Here is a 15627-nt window from a genome sequence, read left to right on the forward strand (position 1 = left end):
AGGATGGTGCCATATTAGTTTCAGGCAAAAATAACGTAGACAATACTACTTTGGTAAGTTCGTATCTCCTTATATTCAACAACACAATTATAATAAATAATATAACCCACATAAATGATAAGGGTAAAATTCTAAAATACATATCGCATCATAGATATAGCGATTTTGAATTAGTTGATTATGTACAATCGAATGATAAACAATTTTCTCTTGATAATGTAAATATTTTAAATCCCCTTATAACATTAGGTAATACGGCCTTACCACTAACAACATTATTTTTAATCATTTTGATATTGATAATGTTATTTTACTTCGGCTATAAATTAACCAAATTTGTACTTATTAAATCAATAAGAATACCGACAGAAGAAATAGTGGAAAGCAGCATTCAAATACTATCAGAAGAAATTAGAGCTCTATCAGAACTTCAAAATGTATCGGGACGAAACATTTAGGAATGGGGGGAGTTAACGTACCCAATTCTATTGAGCTCTTATACGAGTTGTAAACAATCTTTGGCTTTCTAAAACGAAAACAATTTCAATCTTGGGCCTCCGCCTAATTGATTTCTAAGATGTACAATCTCAATGGCTCCCGCCACAATCATAATCTTTGACACTCGCCTAAATGGAAAAACAATGTTTGTCCACACCCGGCTTCTCAAAAACAATCTCACACCCGGCTTTCTGCAGATCCTGCACTTTGGGCATTTTACAGTTCTCTCTTTGGATGGCGAAATCAATTGAGATGTTTATAGAAAAACTATTCCCGAAAGGGATCGACGATGCAAAGATCAAAAAGTTCAAGTCAGTCTTGATCCAGAAGCGACACCGAAAAGTCGAGCTAAAAACTAAGATCGCGCAAACCCTTTGTCCGGAATCCTTTGTGACCCTCAACTTAAATCTATATCTCTAAACTTAGAAGTTAAATAAAAACTTTTTAAAAAACGCAATCCGCTACCGCAGTTAATTATTTGCACATGTGTCAAAAGCACCCTACTAGAGCCATATTTTGCTGATTAACCATTTTTTCTACACTTTTTTTTTATCGATGGTGAACCGAAACGATCGATGGTCGTCTAATTTTTCAACCATCGATAGCGCTACTGATTTTTCCCAGCCCTAGCTGTTATTGTTTTTAATTTAATTTATTTACGATAGTAATTTAAATTAATACAATGTGGTCGTCAGTGGCGGAGGAGGACATGCTGGCACAGAGGCTTCTGCAGCCGCTGCTCGGATGGTTGCACGTACGTTGATGCTAACACACAAGCTAGAGACCATTGGCGAGATGTCCTGCAATCCTTCGTTTGGGGGAATTGGAAAGAGCCACGCTCCTGCGATGTGGCTGAAGTGCTCAACAAGCAATGTGGGCCGCGGGCACAGATCGATCGGCAACTATGCAAGACAGCTGTCCCGAAGGAACTTCCTAGCAGGCAGAACCTGGAGATCAAAACGCATTGAAGATGAGCAACACCAGCACAGACGTTGTAGCCAGCTGTTCTAGACACCAGCATCAACATTGGACTGGAGGTGAGACTGCCTGGACGAATGGGAGATGCTCCAGCAAAGCCCTAAGGCGAGGCCATAGACCTGGACAGCCCATTGATTTATCCACAAGGAAAAACGTGTACCCTGACCTTGGACATCCTACGATCCATTAATCTAATCGAGTCTTGCCAGGAGAATCAATACAGCGACCATTTAAATGAAAAGCACATCAATTGAATCCTTACATACAGTTTATTTCATAAAATCATAAATGCCTTAGGTAATGTTGTACAAGATTGTTTAAATGTTGGTTCCGCATATCGTTTGCCACATGGTTGAAAGCTGTATTTATACTGGTGCGCTGTTTTGTAGTTTGAATGTTTGTTTCTGGTTGTACCCGCTACTCCTGTGCAAGTATGGGACGAAATATGAGGGTATATACAAATCTTGGAGATTTGATATAGAGGTTTTTTAATCTGCTCAGATATCATACCTATACCTAAGCGTCGTAATGATGACAGCTGATTTGGAAATGCATTTAAAGAGTGAACTTGTGAGCTTGAAGTTGTGATCCTGTTCTGTTACTTGTAATAAAGATTTCAGCTAAAAGTTCAGTAGCGGTTCCTGGTTGTACTTGCTTCCGTAGTCGCTTGTCTGCTATCAATGATAGGCTCAATGGTGAAAGTATATATGGATGCTATGCTGTATGCTGTATGATCTGTGATTTTGTGTATTTGGTTTTCGATTTTGATTGTGTTTCGGTTACCTTACAATTTAATGTTTTACACTTTGTATTCTGTTTACACACACAACGAAGATTGAGGGAGAAGTACAGTACATTTAATTTATTTGGTTTTATTTGCATTTGTTTTGTTTTCTTTGGTTTTTAATTGTTTAGGTTGTATTTGAAACTATTTGTTTTTTAAATTGATTAGCTATCGCATGGCATTTGTGGGTTAGGTTATTAGATGCACGCCAATCGATATCAGTTATCTGTATATTATTCAACAATCTATTACGATTAGTTTATTAAAATATATTCACTTTCAGTTTTACTGGTACATACACATAGTTTTGTCAAAGGAAAAATCGACTTGCATATGGCAGAATTTGTAAGGAAATGTGATCGGAACATGTCGGTGTCTATGGCTGTGTCGCGTCTCCCTCCGCTCCGGGGGTCTGGCGGGGTCCAGTCCCGCACTCTGCGGTTCGGTGTACACCCTGCTTCGAAAACTTGATCTGAATTTCCAGTATTGGCCCTCAAGAGACTTCAGATTGAGGCTCATACGCAATAATATGTTGAGTTTTGGTTTGATTTGGTTTTTTTGTTTGTTTTTTTTTTTTGTCTTTTTCATTTTATAATATCACAGATTGCTCGAGACTTATGCATTAAAAAAATAATATAAATCTGTACGTCTCGTCTTCGAAATTTTAGGCAATCTCAAACGCAAAAACACTTCGGGCATAGATTGGAAAAGGGAACAAAAACTATGGATATAGATCCCCTCGAGACATTCTTTAGGGTTTATGCCATTAGCTACTTACTATAAATATCAATTACAGAGCGGTTAAGAAATACGCCTCTCTTAAGGGACACCTCCTCTCTCACTCTCTTTGCCTCTCTGTCTCTTTGCTATATTGTGTTATGTTTGCTGTGGTCTTTGCCGTAGATGGAAGCGATTCCTCAACTGTGTATTGTGTACAAAATGATCCCAAATAATATGAAAAGCTAAGGGCCAAAGGGTTGCATACAAAAGTTGATCAATTTCTCATCCTACTCATCCTTGCCAGATCATCTTATCCTCATTTTAGTATTTGATTTTTTATCTAAATTTCAGTTCCGTTTTTTTCCCCTACTTTGTATTCATACATTTTTCCGTTTTCTGTTTTCGGTTTTGTTCATTTTTCGTACTCTCCAAATCACAATTATTAGCAATTTAAGAATAAATTATAGCTACTCAGTATGTTTTGTATAATTCTGCTTCTGCTTCTGTTTCTCTTTCTGCTTCTGCATCCATTTCCGTTTCCGTTCTCTTTCCTGCTCTGGTTTCTGCTTGTATGTATGTATGTATATATATATATATAAATTTATTAACAGAGGTTTAGTCTAAATTTACAACTATCGGTAACGAGCACACACGGGAACCGGGACGGGCCGTGAACATGTTCCACACCACACAAAGACTACACTCAGAGCTCTATGCAAGTGCCTAAAAGATCTTACAATGATAATTCTTTCAATATCGAGGATTTCACAATACATTGTGTTACATTTAATGCAGACTACTCGTAGCGTAGAGACAGACTCTTTACACATATTGCAAATGTCTTTTGCTGTGGAATTGTATTCAACTGGTTGGGGTAAACGTTAGATTGTAACACCGAGAACAAACAAATATCTGATATCTGTTATCCATTATCCATTAACCATTATAATACATTCATTATACAATTATACATTCATTATGGGGGGAGGATTCAGATGGTTCGCTATTACTGTGTATCTAGGGGTTTTATTCACTGGAATTCAAAATCTAATATCCTTATCCAGGCCTCTTCTATAGCTTCAGGAACTCGTCGAGCATCCGCTTGCGCTGCTGGTGGAGCGCCTGTTCTGAGAGCAAATACATTCCGATGTCGCCAAAGTTTTTCGTTAGTTAGTTATTCGAGTTGCTGAAGAGCTGGTGTCATAAGGCGGTGGCCTCCTCCGAGCTTTTGCTGCGGCCCAGTCCGCCCAGCGAGGGCTTGCTGTCTGCGGCATCTGCAATACATCGAAGTTATAGTTGGAGAGTCTTCTTCGATGGCGGTAGGGGGACAACGAAACCAAAGGCAAATGATAATGGTACTTTAACTTTAAACAAAAAGGATTTATTCAGGCAATCTCTAAAGGTATATACTATACTTCACATTTAAATAGGGGCAAATAATAATATTAATTAAAGATTAGGGATTAAAACATTCAGAATTGGATCTAACCAGCGTTGGCAATACATTACAAATTCTTGTATAAATAAAAAGATCTCCGACTAACAACTAAATTATCGCTTAGTTAATGTTACTGAAGGTAGATGTTAACTAGTTCCGATCCGAAGCGACTTTAAAACTTAAACCTAAGCGGAGCCGGGCGAGGGGATCATCTGCTGGCCGATGCCGAAGCCGACGCCGATGCCACTGGCTCTGTGTCTGTGGGCCCTGTTTTTGAGCTGGCACTGGTGGACACTCCGTCGCTCGTGGCGACTGGCTTGCCCGTTATGTTCGTGCTGCTGCTGACCACCGGCGGAGTTGTGCTTCCACTGGTCGTGGAGGTAACCCCCCCGGAAGCAGAGACGGTGTCTGGCGAGGAAGCCACAACCGAAACAGGCACCGGTGCCGGGGCCGGCGACACCGATAGCCGAGTGTGCTGCTTCTCCTCCAGACAATCGCCTGCATCTGGCTTGAAACCACCAGTGGCAGGGGGAGTCGGTGTCGACTCTAGAATCTTTGGGGTCTCCTCTGAGCTTTTACCTGCTGCTGCTACTGCTGCATTGACGCCACTGCCAACAGTCGGGAGCGAGGTGTTGGTCTCCGAGATTGGACTGGCGCTGCGTCGCGAAGAGTTCTTCGGCGAGCTGTCTGGGTGCTGTGGCTTCTCGGGGGCTGCATTCGGGGTGGCCGGCTTCTTTTCGATGGCCGCCGGGGGTGGAGAGCTCTTCAAGGTCTGCTCCTCCTTGATTGCTGGACTTTGCTCCTTGGTCTCTCCCTGCGACGCTCCATTGGAATGGACTCCATTCAGCTCGTGGTTGGTTGTGGTTGCTTGACTACTGCTGGCGTTGGAGGGCGTCTGGTTGTTGCTAGAGTTGGAGTTGGATCCGGTCAGGTCAAGGGTGGCCGGCTCATGACTGATCGGAACCGCAGCGGCCTTCTCTACTATCATGGCCGACTGCTGGGCGGCCGCAGCTACAGCCGCCAGGTGGTGCCTCATCGCGTGTGGACTGCCCCCGGCACGTCCTCCGTTGGAAGACGCCGATCCGGCGATGGGTGGCGTAATCTTGGGCGAGCTGGGATGCGATAGGGGCTGCTGTTGATGAGCAGCGGTCGGGGTGAGGCCGCTGGCAGCCGCCGCCGCCGCATGCATGGCCGCCAGGTGGCCGTGGTGGTAGTAGTGACTCATTGTGGCCATGTGCGAGCTGGCCGTCGAGATGGTGAGGGCCCCTCCGCTGCTGCTGATGCTGATGCTGCTGGGCGTCGAGGTGGCCGCCTGCTGTTCGGAGCTCAGCTTAACGGCGGCCGTCAGGTTGAGGCTGCTGTGCGGCGAGGATGCGGACGAGCTGGAACCGGCGGTCACCGGAATGGAGTTGCTGTGCACTCCTCCCCCTGCCGACGACGTGTGCGGGGGCAGCTGGTGGGCGGCCATGGAGGCGGGGTGATGCGGGGACATGTGTGGATGGCTCAGGTTCAGGCTGTGGGGATGCGCACTCAGTCCCAGGGCGGCTGCCGAGAATCCTGGGTGCGGCAGACCAGGCGCTCCCGGATGGCCCAGCCCCATGGCCGCCTGCTGCAGATGGTGCTGCAGATTGGGTCCGTGTCCGCCCAGTGCGGCCACGCCTGGCAGTCCGGCCATGCCCAGATTGAGGCCCATGGCCGCATGCGGACTCTGCCGCTGGGCATTGGCCGCCGCCGCATGGTAGTGGGACATTCCGGTCAGGCCGTGCAGGGAGCCGGGAGGACCGCGTAGGCTCAGGTTGAGATGGGGAATCATGTTGCCGAGCAGGGTGCGGTTGAGGGGCGAGTATAGCTGACTGGAGTAGTGGTGGGAGGCGTTCAGCAGCTGCTGACGGTCGCGATCCCGCTCCTCGTCGCGCATCTTTCGCTCGCGGGCCTCCTTCTCCTTCTGCTCCCGCTCGCGCTGCTCCTTCTCCCGCTGCTCGCGCTCCCGCTCGCGCTGCTCCTTCTCGCGTTGCTCCTTCTCCCGCTGCTCGCGCATCTCACGCTCCTTCTCCCGCATCTCGCGCTCCTTCTCGCGATACATCTCCCGCTCGCGCTCCTCCTCGCGGGCCAGGCGGGCCCTGTGCTCCTCCTCCAGCTTGATGCGGTCGTGCATGGCCGGCGAGATGCCCAGAGCGGCTCCGGGCATCATCGAGTACAGGTGCGAGTAGGGCGACGCCATCTGGGGGTACAGGGCGGCCGCATGGGGATGGTTGTGATGGGCACCGGCGGCGCGGAACAGCTGGTAACGATGCTCCAAGTACAGAGGATCCGAGTACTGCAGTCCCGCGGGGTTCAAGAATGCTGCAAGGGATCGAAAGGGGGCACATTAGAGCTGGCCATGACAGCGAAGAGAGTTCTCGATTCTTACCTGCTGGTGGAAGCCCCGGCAGGCCCGGAAAGTGTGAGTATGCCTCCAGGGGGAAGGCTCCCGCCGGATGCATCAGCCGCTCGTCCGATCTGTACGGCTGGAAGCCGCTCCGTGCCAGCATCTCCGGCTGAATGGCCGCGCTCTGGGGCGTGTGGCTCAGCCGGGCGATCTTCTCCGGCGGCTGGGGCGACGGTGGAGACCCCTTCTTGCTGCCCCCCATTCGGTCATCCCCGCCTCCACTGTTGGACATGCCACGCTCGGCTCCGCCGTGACCCGCGACTGAATTCATCGACCCCTGGCCCACCGACGTGGCCGGCGGTCCTTGGGCCACAGATGTGGGTACATTTCGGTCCCCGCCCACGACCTCCTCCTTGATGTCCGCCTGCTTGGCCAGAGTCCGCAAGGCTGCCGCAAAAGACCCGCGACTGTTGGCTGCTGCGGCCGCGCTTATGGCCCCCGGGGGCATCCCCATGCCAGCCAACTGCTGCTGCACTGCAGCGGCCACCGCCTGCTGTTGCGTCTGGTGTTGTTGCTGCTGCTGCTGCTGGTGCGTCTGATGCTGGTGCTGCTGGGGCGAGGGGGTGCCGATGTGGTTGCTGGGCAGGGCGTGGTTCAGAAGGCCACTACCCTGCGTGGGGGCACCGGGCTTCCGGCCACACCGGAGCCCGGCGGCGTCTGCAGGTGATGCGGCACGGGGATGTGCGGTGCCGGGCTGGTTGCCGGTCGCTTCTGTCCAGCCTTGGGTGGCGCTGTAACGGAAAGAGGGGGGAGACGGGGTTCGGTCAGCAATGGCGATGACGAATGTACTGTGGGATGACTCCGCCCTTCAAGTGGGAATCTGAGACCAATCCGCGTTTGACAAAATACAACAGCATACATATGCTTATGGGATAGGGGTAGGGTCGGGGACGGGACCGGGGACGGGGTTTCTCCTGTGTCGGATTTCCTTTGCTAATAACTGATTGATGTCGACTCTCCGCGTGTCGACTCTCCGCGTGTCGACCAAAAATTGCGCATTCGCCCCGTTGCATTTGCGGCAATTTGCATACCTATGGAGGAGCGAAAACCCACTGGGTGGACACTGGCGTGGTCGATATGGTGGCGCCACCGTCAGCGATGGTCGAATGCAAATTGCAAGGGCCTGAAACTTGCATTTCGGACACGGCTCACTGAGGCATGCGGTGGCATGGAGCCAGCAAGGCCGGGAGTGGCCGGATGGAACACTTCTCTACCTTTGATACACCCTTAGCATCGCTTCCGCCCCCGCGGTCGCATCACTTTCCTTTTGAAGGCTCCTCCGCTTGTAGCAAATTGCACGCCCAACGAATTTATCGATTCTCGTTGCTCGTTTTCGGGTTGCCCGCTGCGAAATTGCTTTCAGATATGACAGCAACCAGTCGACCAGTCCGACCTCGTCCCATCCCACTTCGCTGCGCTATGTTCTGTTCCGGTCCGCTCCATTCCGCCCCAGCTCTTGCCAGCTCCGCCCCTTTCAGGTCAGCTCAGGTGATGGTTGCAGCATCCGCCACACGAATCCCGGCTCGACTCTGCTCGACTCTCGAATCGCCTGTCGCATTCAATGCCAAATGATATTTGCAAGGACAACATCGATGACATCGTGGCTGTTGTCCGAAATTAAAGGAAGGAGCGGAGCGGAGCAGAGCGGGGTATGTACTGTAACGAACCTGCTTCTTGGTTCGCTTGAGTTTGCTGGGCTCGCTCAGCGGTCGGCCGATTCGTCGCAACGTATTTTTATTGTTGCCCCCAACGACAAATGATAAGACCTTCCTTTTCTTTAATCGAATTTCTCTTTATTCGTAGTTATATTAGGACTTAGGGCTAGATGCTACAATTCAACTTATCTATGGATCTCCACCACGCGTGGGCTCTCGTCGGGTGTGGCAGCGTTGAGGCTAATGATTGGGGCAGTTTGACCTCCGCTATTGCTTTGGCCCGCCACGCAAATCCGCACTCCACGTCTCGAACTCCCCTCTTAGCTTCCGCCGGCAACTGTGGATCACCTCTTAACTTAGACTCACTCTGTGGGCAGGCGGGGCCTGTCTTCCTGTTGCTATTCACTTCACTGCACTTCTTCGAACCGTACCGGGTATCACTCTGTAACGATCCGTTCTTTTCCCGTCTGATGCAGCTGGGCTGGCTCAGCGGTCGGTAGGCTCGCTGCAACAATATTTGTATGTTGCCCCGACGACAAGTAAGAAGGCACGGGTTGGGTCTTGTACTGGTATGCTAGTATGCTTTATTGGTATCTTAAGTCTATCTTACGCTATTCCGACTCCGGTGCGTGTTCTCCTCGTGGTTTTCCTCCGTGGTTCGATGAGCGTGGCGCTCCCTGGGCCCCCCACGGCGTCGCCGAGCGTGGCACCGCCGAGCGTGGCACCGCCGCTCTTCTAACGCTCTTTTCCCTTCGCTTGGTCTCACTCTTGTCACTCACTGTGCACTTCACTCTCGCTAGCTCCGTTTGCTGACTGTCCCTTGTTCCTGGTCGCGGCCCTCCTCTTATAGGCTCGCTTCTGCGTCAGCGCCGCCGATGCCGCCTGGCGCTAACTGCACTTTCCGCCATGCGGTGCCCGTATTTTTCCATCGGCGTTCCTTCATTCCCTTGTCGCTTTCCAACGGGACCTGGCTGGTGGCGTGATCTCATGACCATATTTGGTCGTGCGCTGGGCCACTGCCGGCCCGATCCCGTCATCCCGCGGCTCTCTCTCCAGGGGTCCTCCCGGGAGCCCCCGGGAGAGCTCTCCTCGGGAATTCGCCGCCTCCGGATATCCCCGGATAACGGCCGTTAGCGCTTAACCCTGCACTGCCCCCTACGTGTGGGAATACCTTTCCTCACACTTCCCCTTTCTTTTATTGGCGGAAAACCCCGGTTTTCCGCGTCCCAGGTTTGGGATGCTTCAAAAGCCCCGCGCGACCGGTGCGCGTGCTTTGTTCTCGACCCGGGTGCCCCCTGGCGCCCTCTTTCGGCTTCACGCCTTGCGGTGTTGCCGTACCTCTCCGATGAGCGCGATCGATTCGATTCCCCTTACCGATAGTTCGCATAGGAGCTTTTTTTCTTTGCCCCGCCCGGTATAGGGTACGGTCGCTATTCTGACCTACTCGATATGACACAGCGTTGCCCTTACGCTCCACTCGTTACAGCGTAGGGTCGTTTCTGTGCTCTACTCGATATGTCGCAGCGTGCGTATTCTACTTCCGGATCGCGAATTCCTCAATGGACTGGAAACGTACCATTTTCTCGCGATGCCGGGTGTTTTCTTTGCTTACCTTGTGCGCGTCTGGTTTTTCCTACTACCCTTCGCTGGGCCGCCTGCTTTCCGCCGGCCCTCTGGATGCTTCGGGTAAGTTTTCCTCCCGCTTTGACGCCTTCCGCCGCCTTCATTCAGCTCCCCCGATTCCCCGCTGTTCCTCTGCTGCAAGGTAAGACCATGTTTTTTTTTTTTTTAAAACACCCTTTTTTTTTTTGGTTTTTTCCCTTTTTTACTTGTTCTTGTTTTAAGTTACTTTCTTCTCCATTCTTCTTCTCTACTCTTCTTTTCTCCCGGAATACCTCCTGCCGGTCGGTGGACACCAATAGCCGGTACCGGACGCCACCGTCCTTGACCAGACGCTTCACCTTCCTCGCGGTTGGCTTTATCCGCGCGAGAGAGCGCGTGACGACGGCCGGCCACTCCTCGCGGTGAGTTGTCCGCCGACCTCGTCTGGGGCCACGATGCCTGGCGCTGGAGCTCGGGCCGGCGCGCCTCCGCCCGCTCCCCTGGGCACGTCGCCTGTCGGCCCAGCTTCGGACGCTCGCCCTGGCCGGGTTCCGGCCATCGCCAAGGACCTCTCTCCCATGGCTCAGGTGAGTGTTGTTCCGCGGCCTCGTCCTTCTTCGCTTCCGCCGTTGCTCTTGCGCCGTCATCCGCTTCGCCGTCGGCCGCCACCTCGGCTTCGGGCGCCGCCGCTGGGCCCTCCGCCGTCAGTGATGTTGGCGTGTTCGTCGTGCCCTCCGTCTCGACCTCTGCCGTCCTCCCGGGCGCCTCCTCGGGCACCTCTTCGGCGGTGGGTGCCACCGCTGGGCCTGTCGACTCCTGTGGCCGTGCCCGCCGCCTCGGGTCCCGCTCGTCACTGGCGCGTGGTGCCTCCTCCCACAGTCGAGCCTCCCTCGCTTCTTGCCCGGGCTGCTGGGGCGCGGGCCCAGAGGCCCACGATATGTGCAGCGTTTGCACGTGCCACATCATGCCGTCTCGCACCGCGGAGCGCACCTCCTGCGAGACGAACGGCCCGATGGCGGCTCCCTGTGGCCCGTGCCAGTGCTGCTGCTGCTGATGCTGCTGCTGCTGATGCTGCTGCTGCTGATGCTGCTGCTGCTGACGCTGCTGCTGCTGCTGCTGATGCTGCTGACGCTGCTGCTGCTGCTGCTGCTGACGCTGCTGCTGCTGCTGCTGCTGCTGATGCTGCTGACGCTGCTGCTGCTGCTGCTGATGCTGATGCTGCTGCTGCTGCTGCTGACCCCCTTGACCGCGCGCGTCGTCAGCCGGCGGCCGACGCCGGAACAGCTCTTCCTCTGCCCCCGGTGACGGTGGGGCCTGCGGCCGTGGCTCCTCCTCGGACTCGACGTGTTCAGGGGGTGGCTGCCAGAGCTCCTCCTCCTCCACCTCGGCTCGTCGTAGCCTCTCCACTCCTCTTCGGGCGACTGGACTCGAGCCGCCTTCGGCGCTGGTGGGCACTCCGCCTCCTCCTCGTCGCTGGAGATCACCGCCAGCCCGCCGGCCGCGCCCTCCGCCCGCGTCGCCCTTGCCTTCTCCGCTTCCGCCCGCAGACGCGCCGTCTCCCTTCGCTCCGCTGCGTCGACCCGGCTAATACACCGCCATTGGTGCGCGACGTCTCGCTCGTGGCGCTCCGCCTCCGCTTCTTGCGCCGCCTTTTCAGCCTCCTGCGTGGCCTTCAGCCTCTTTGCCAGCGTCAAGGCGTCCTCCCATACACGCCGTTGTCTCCGCTCCTCCGCCGCCGCGGCCAGCGCGAACCGCCGGTGCCATTCCGCGAGGCGTCGTGCCTCAGCGGCCGCGTTATCTTCCGCGATGTCGGCCTGCGTTGACTGCGGCTCTTTGACCGCGGTCTCGATCGGCGTTGTCTGCGGCTCTTTGACCGCGGTTTCGGCCGGCGTTGGCTGCGGCTCCTCGACCTGTGGGTCTGTCGGCCGCTGATCCCCTCGCCGCGCCGTCGACCTCCCCCTTGTGCGTGCCGACGACTCCTCTTCCTTGGCCGTACGCGTCGAACGCGTGGACGCCCGCTTCGAGGCCCGCTCACTGGGCTCCTCCTTCCGCGTCTCCGTGCGCCCCCTCCTTCCTCCCTCAGGCCGCTCCTCGCGCTTACTGGGGTGGGGCTTCTCGCGCTTGTCGGTGCGGGGCTCTTCGTGCCTGCTGGTCCGGGGCTCCTCGCGCTTGCCGGTGCGTGACTCCTCGCGTCTGCTGGTCCGGTGCTCCTCGCGCTTGCCGGTGTGGGGCTCCTCGCGCTTGCTGGTGCAGGGCCCCTCGCGCTTGCTGGTGCGGGGCTCCTTGCTACTGCTGGTCCGGGGCTCCTCGCGCTTGGGGTGGGGCTCCTCGCGTCTGCGTTCTCTCCGTGGCGCCGGCTCCCAGCTCACCAATTCTAGGTCACTTTCCGCCTCGGTGTACCCCGGCGATACCATGGGGGACACCGTCGGTCCCATGGATCCCGCGGTTGACACTAGCGGTGAGGCCAACAATTGTAGCTCCGGGGACCTACTCCTACTCGACCTTTGCTCCTCGCGCTCGACCTGGTACGCCTGCCGCCGACTTTGCGTATCACCCATAGCCTGATACCCGCGGCGAATCCATTTTCGCTGCTCCGCTAGGTACCTCATTAAATGCTGCTGCATCTTACCCTTTTTCTTTTTTCCACGTGGTCAACTTTTGAAAAGACCTGTTCGAGCGCTGCTCCCGCCTTTATAAGGGCTCGTGCCGGTGTTCACCGTTCCATGTAACGGTGCCTTACATGGGCCCGTGGGACGGCTCTCTCTTGGCTTCTAGCTGGCTCTCTCGCTCTCTCCCGTTTTGAAAGTTATCCGCGCCTCTCGCCGCGTTAACCCTAGGGTGCCCCCTAATTTTGTTAGCTTTCCTCCGGTTCCCACTTTTCTTCCTTTTCCCCTTTTTTTTATACCCGATACTCAAAATGTGTATTGGGGTATATTAGATTTGTGGTAAAAGTGGATGTGTGTAACGTCCAGAAGGAATCGTTTCCGACCCCATAAAGTATATATATTCTTGATCAGCATCAATAGCCGAGTCGATTGAGCCCTGTCTGTCTGTCCGTCTGTCCGTCCGTCTGTCCGTCCGTCCGTCCGTCCGTCCGACCGTCCCCTTCAGCGCCTAGTGCTCAAAGACTATAAGAGCTAGAGCAACGATGTTTTGGATCCAGACTTCTGTGATATGTCACTGCTACAAAAATATTTCAAAACTTCGCCCCGCCCACTTCCGCCCCCACAAAGGACGAAAATCTGTGGCATCCACATTTTTAAAGATACGATAAAACCAAAAACGCAGAATCGGCGAGGATGACCATATCTTCTACAGTGCAAAGTCTGAACCAGAGCGTATAATGATTATAGCCAGAATCAAGAAAACAATTTCATTCTTTCTCGCTCTGTCTCTCTCTAACACACAGGTTTCATGGTCGGTTTTGTCAATTGCAAAATATGAGTTCAAGGATCTCAAAACCTATAAGAGCCAGAGCAACCAAATTTGGTATCCACACTCCTGTGATATCGGACCTTGACCGTTTCGTGTCCAAATTTCGCCACACCCCCTTCCGCCCCCGCAAAGGACGAAAATCTGGGGCATCCACAAATCTCAGAGACTATTAAGGCTAGAGTAACCAAATTTGGTATCCGCACTTCTGTTAGATCTCACTATAAAACGTATATCTCAGAATTTCGCCCCACCCCCTTCCGCCCCCACAAAAGACGAAAATCTGTTGCATCCACAGTATTGCACATTCGAGAAAACTAAAAACGCAGAATCATAGATAATGACCATATCTATCAGATTGCTGAATCTGGATCAGATTGGATCATTTTTGTAGCCAAAAGCAAGAAATCAATTTTCAGTGGCTACGCAGCGCCCGACGTCACGCTCAGACTGATTTTCTGTCTCTCTCGCACGCACTCTTTGTCGTGTGGTTCAATATTAGCGGCGTCTGCCGGAGGAGAGCCATACTGACTTAGTATCGGGTATAACTGTAGATTTGCGGTGTCCGCAGCAACTCACAACGTTCCCCTTGTTTTTTTTTTTATTTGGCCCTTTCTACTTCCAGGTCTGGCGACGTGTTGCCCGGCTCCGCCTCGGATCTGGTAAGCCTCCCGAGTTCTTGGGTTCCTCATCTCACCTTGCCTTTCTTCCAGCCCGTCCTTGGGTTCCAGTCCAGGGTGCTGACCGATCTCCCAGCACGTGTCCAATAGGTCCTCCGACCTTTCGCCCGTGCTGCCAAACATCGGCCCGCCCCCCGTGGCCAGCTCCGCCCGTCTCTGGATCGGCTTAGACGCGGATGTCACCCCCGTGCAGCGCCTCGGACCCAGGGATCATCCGATTCCCCAGCCGGTAGCCCGCGCACGGGCGGCATCCGCTTTTGTCCCGCCATCCCCGACGTTAGCAGCTGGCTTCTATGCCCTGGACCCGGACCCGAACTTCTGCTCATCTCGGAACCCCCTTCTCGGGCGCCCCCTTGTCCGTCGACGCACCACGCAACCCCCCGGGATAGTGGTAACCCGGGTGTCTTCTACCTTCTTTGCCTTTGATCAGTTCCAATTGGCTGACGAGCTAATCCTCCTTTTTTTTTTCTTGTAGGTCCAGCTGTATTGGTCCGCCGGCCGCCGTCTGCTGCTCCGTTTTACTGAACCTTAGTTGTAAGAGCATCCTGTACGGCCTTGTCCTGCGTGGCATCAAGTTGGGCCACCCGCTCCTCCCTTGTGGGCGATTCATGTCCTGCGTGACACGCGTGGTTCTTAGTTTTATTGAACCTTAGTTGTAAGAGTAACTCGTACGACCTTGTCCTGCGTGGCATCCAGCTGGAACTCTCCTTTCTGCCCCTGCCGTTAGTCTCTGTCTTCCGCGCTCGTCCACCCTTCTCCGTATGCCTCGCCCGTTGTCCCTCCTTGTGCGTCGTCTACGCTTCGGCTCCCGGGCCTGTTTTGGGGGTTCCTTCCCCGGGTTGTGGCTTCAGGTCCCCTATGTGCGCGGTCCGCGTCCGTTTCTCGCTGTCCTTCTTTAAGTTACAAATGACCGGGGACACGAAATCCATTATGGTGTAGGGCCCGTCATATTTCGGGGCCAGTTTTGCCGCAAACCCTTCGGCCGCGTTGGATAGATGGTGTTGCTTGGCCCATACCTTGTCTCCAATCGTGGGTTTCCACGCTCTCCTCCTCAGTTTATAATACCTCGCCTGGTCCTGCGCCGCTCTTTCGAGATTCCGCCTCACCAGTTGAAACACCTCTCTCAACTTGGCCGCGTTCTCGTCCGGAGTGTGCGTGCCCTGTCCTGTGCCAAGCGCTTCGTCATCGTATAGAGCCTTTGGTAGCCTCGGCTCTCTCCCTTGGACCACGAACGCCGGCGAGTACCCGGTGGATTCGGACACCCCTGAATTTACGGCCAACATTATCTCTGGCCATTTCTCATCCCAGTTCCTCTGGTTCCCTTCGGTGAACTGAGCTATCATAGTTTTCACTGTCCGATTAGTTCGCTCCGTCGGGTTCTCCTGCGGCTTGTACGGGGCCGTGAACTGATG

General features: G+C 53.7%; 1 pseudogene; it reads right to left on the minus strand.

The window, feature by feature from the left end:
* Positions 1-1722: 1722 nt before the first annotated feature.
* LOC117190058 overlaps positions 1723-15627 on the minus strand; it is a 260701-nt pseudogene continuing 246796 nt past the window's right edge.

Source organism: Drosophila miranda, assembly GCF_003369915.1.
Source record: "Drosophila miranda strain MSH22 chromosome Y unlocalized genomic scaffold, D.miranda_PacBio2.1 Contig_Y1_pilon, whole genome shotgun sequence".
Classification (NCBI taxonomy): Eukaryota; Metazoa; Arthropoda; class Insecta; order Diptera; family Drosophilidae; genus Drosophila; species Drosophila miranda.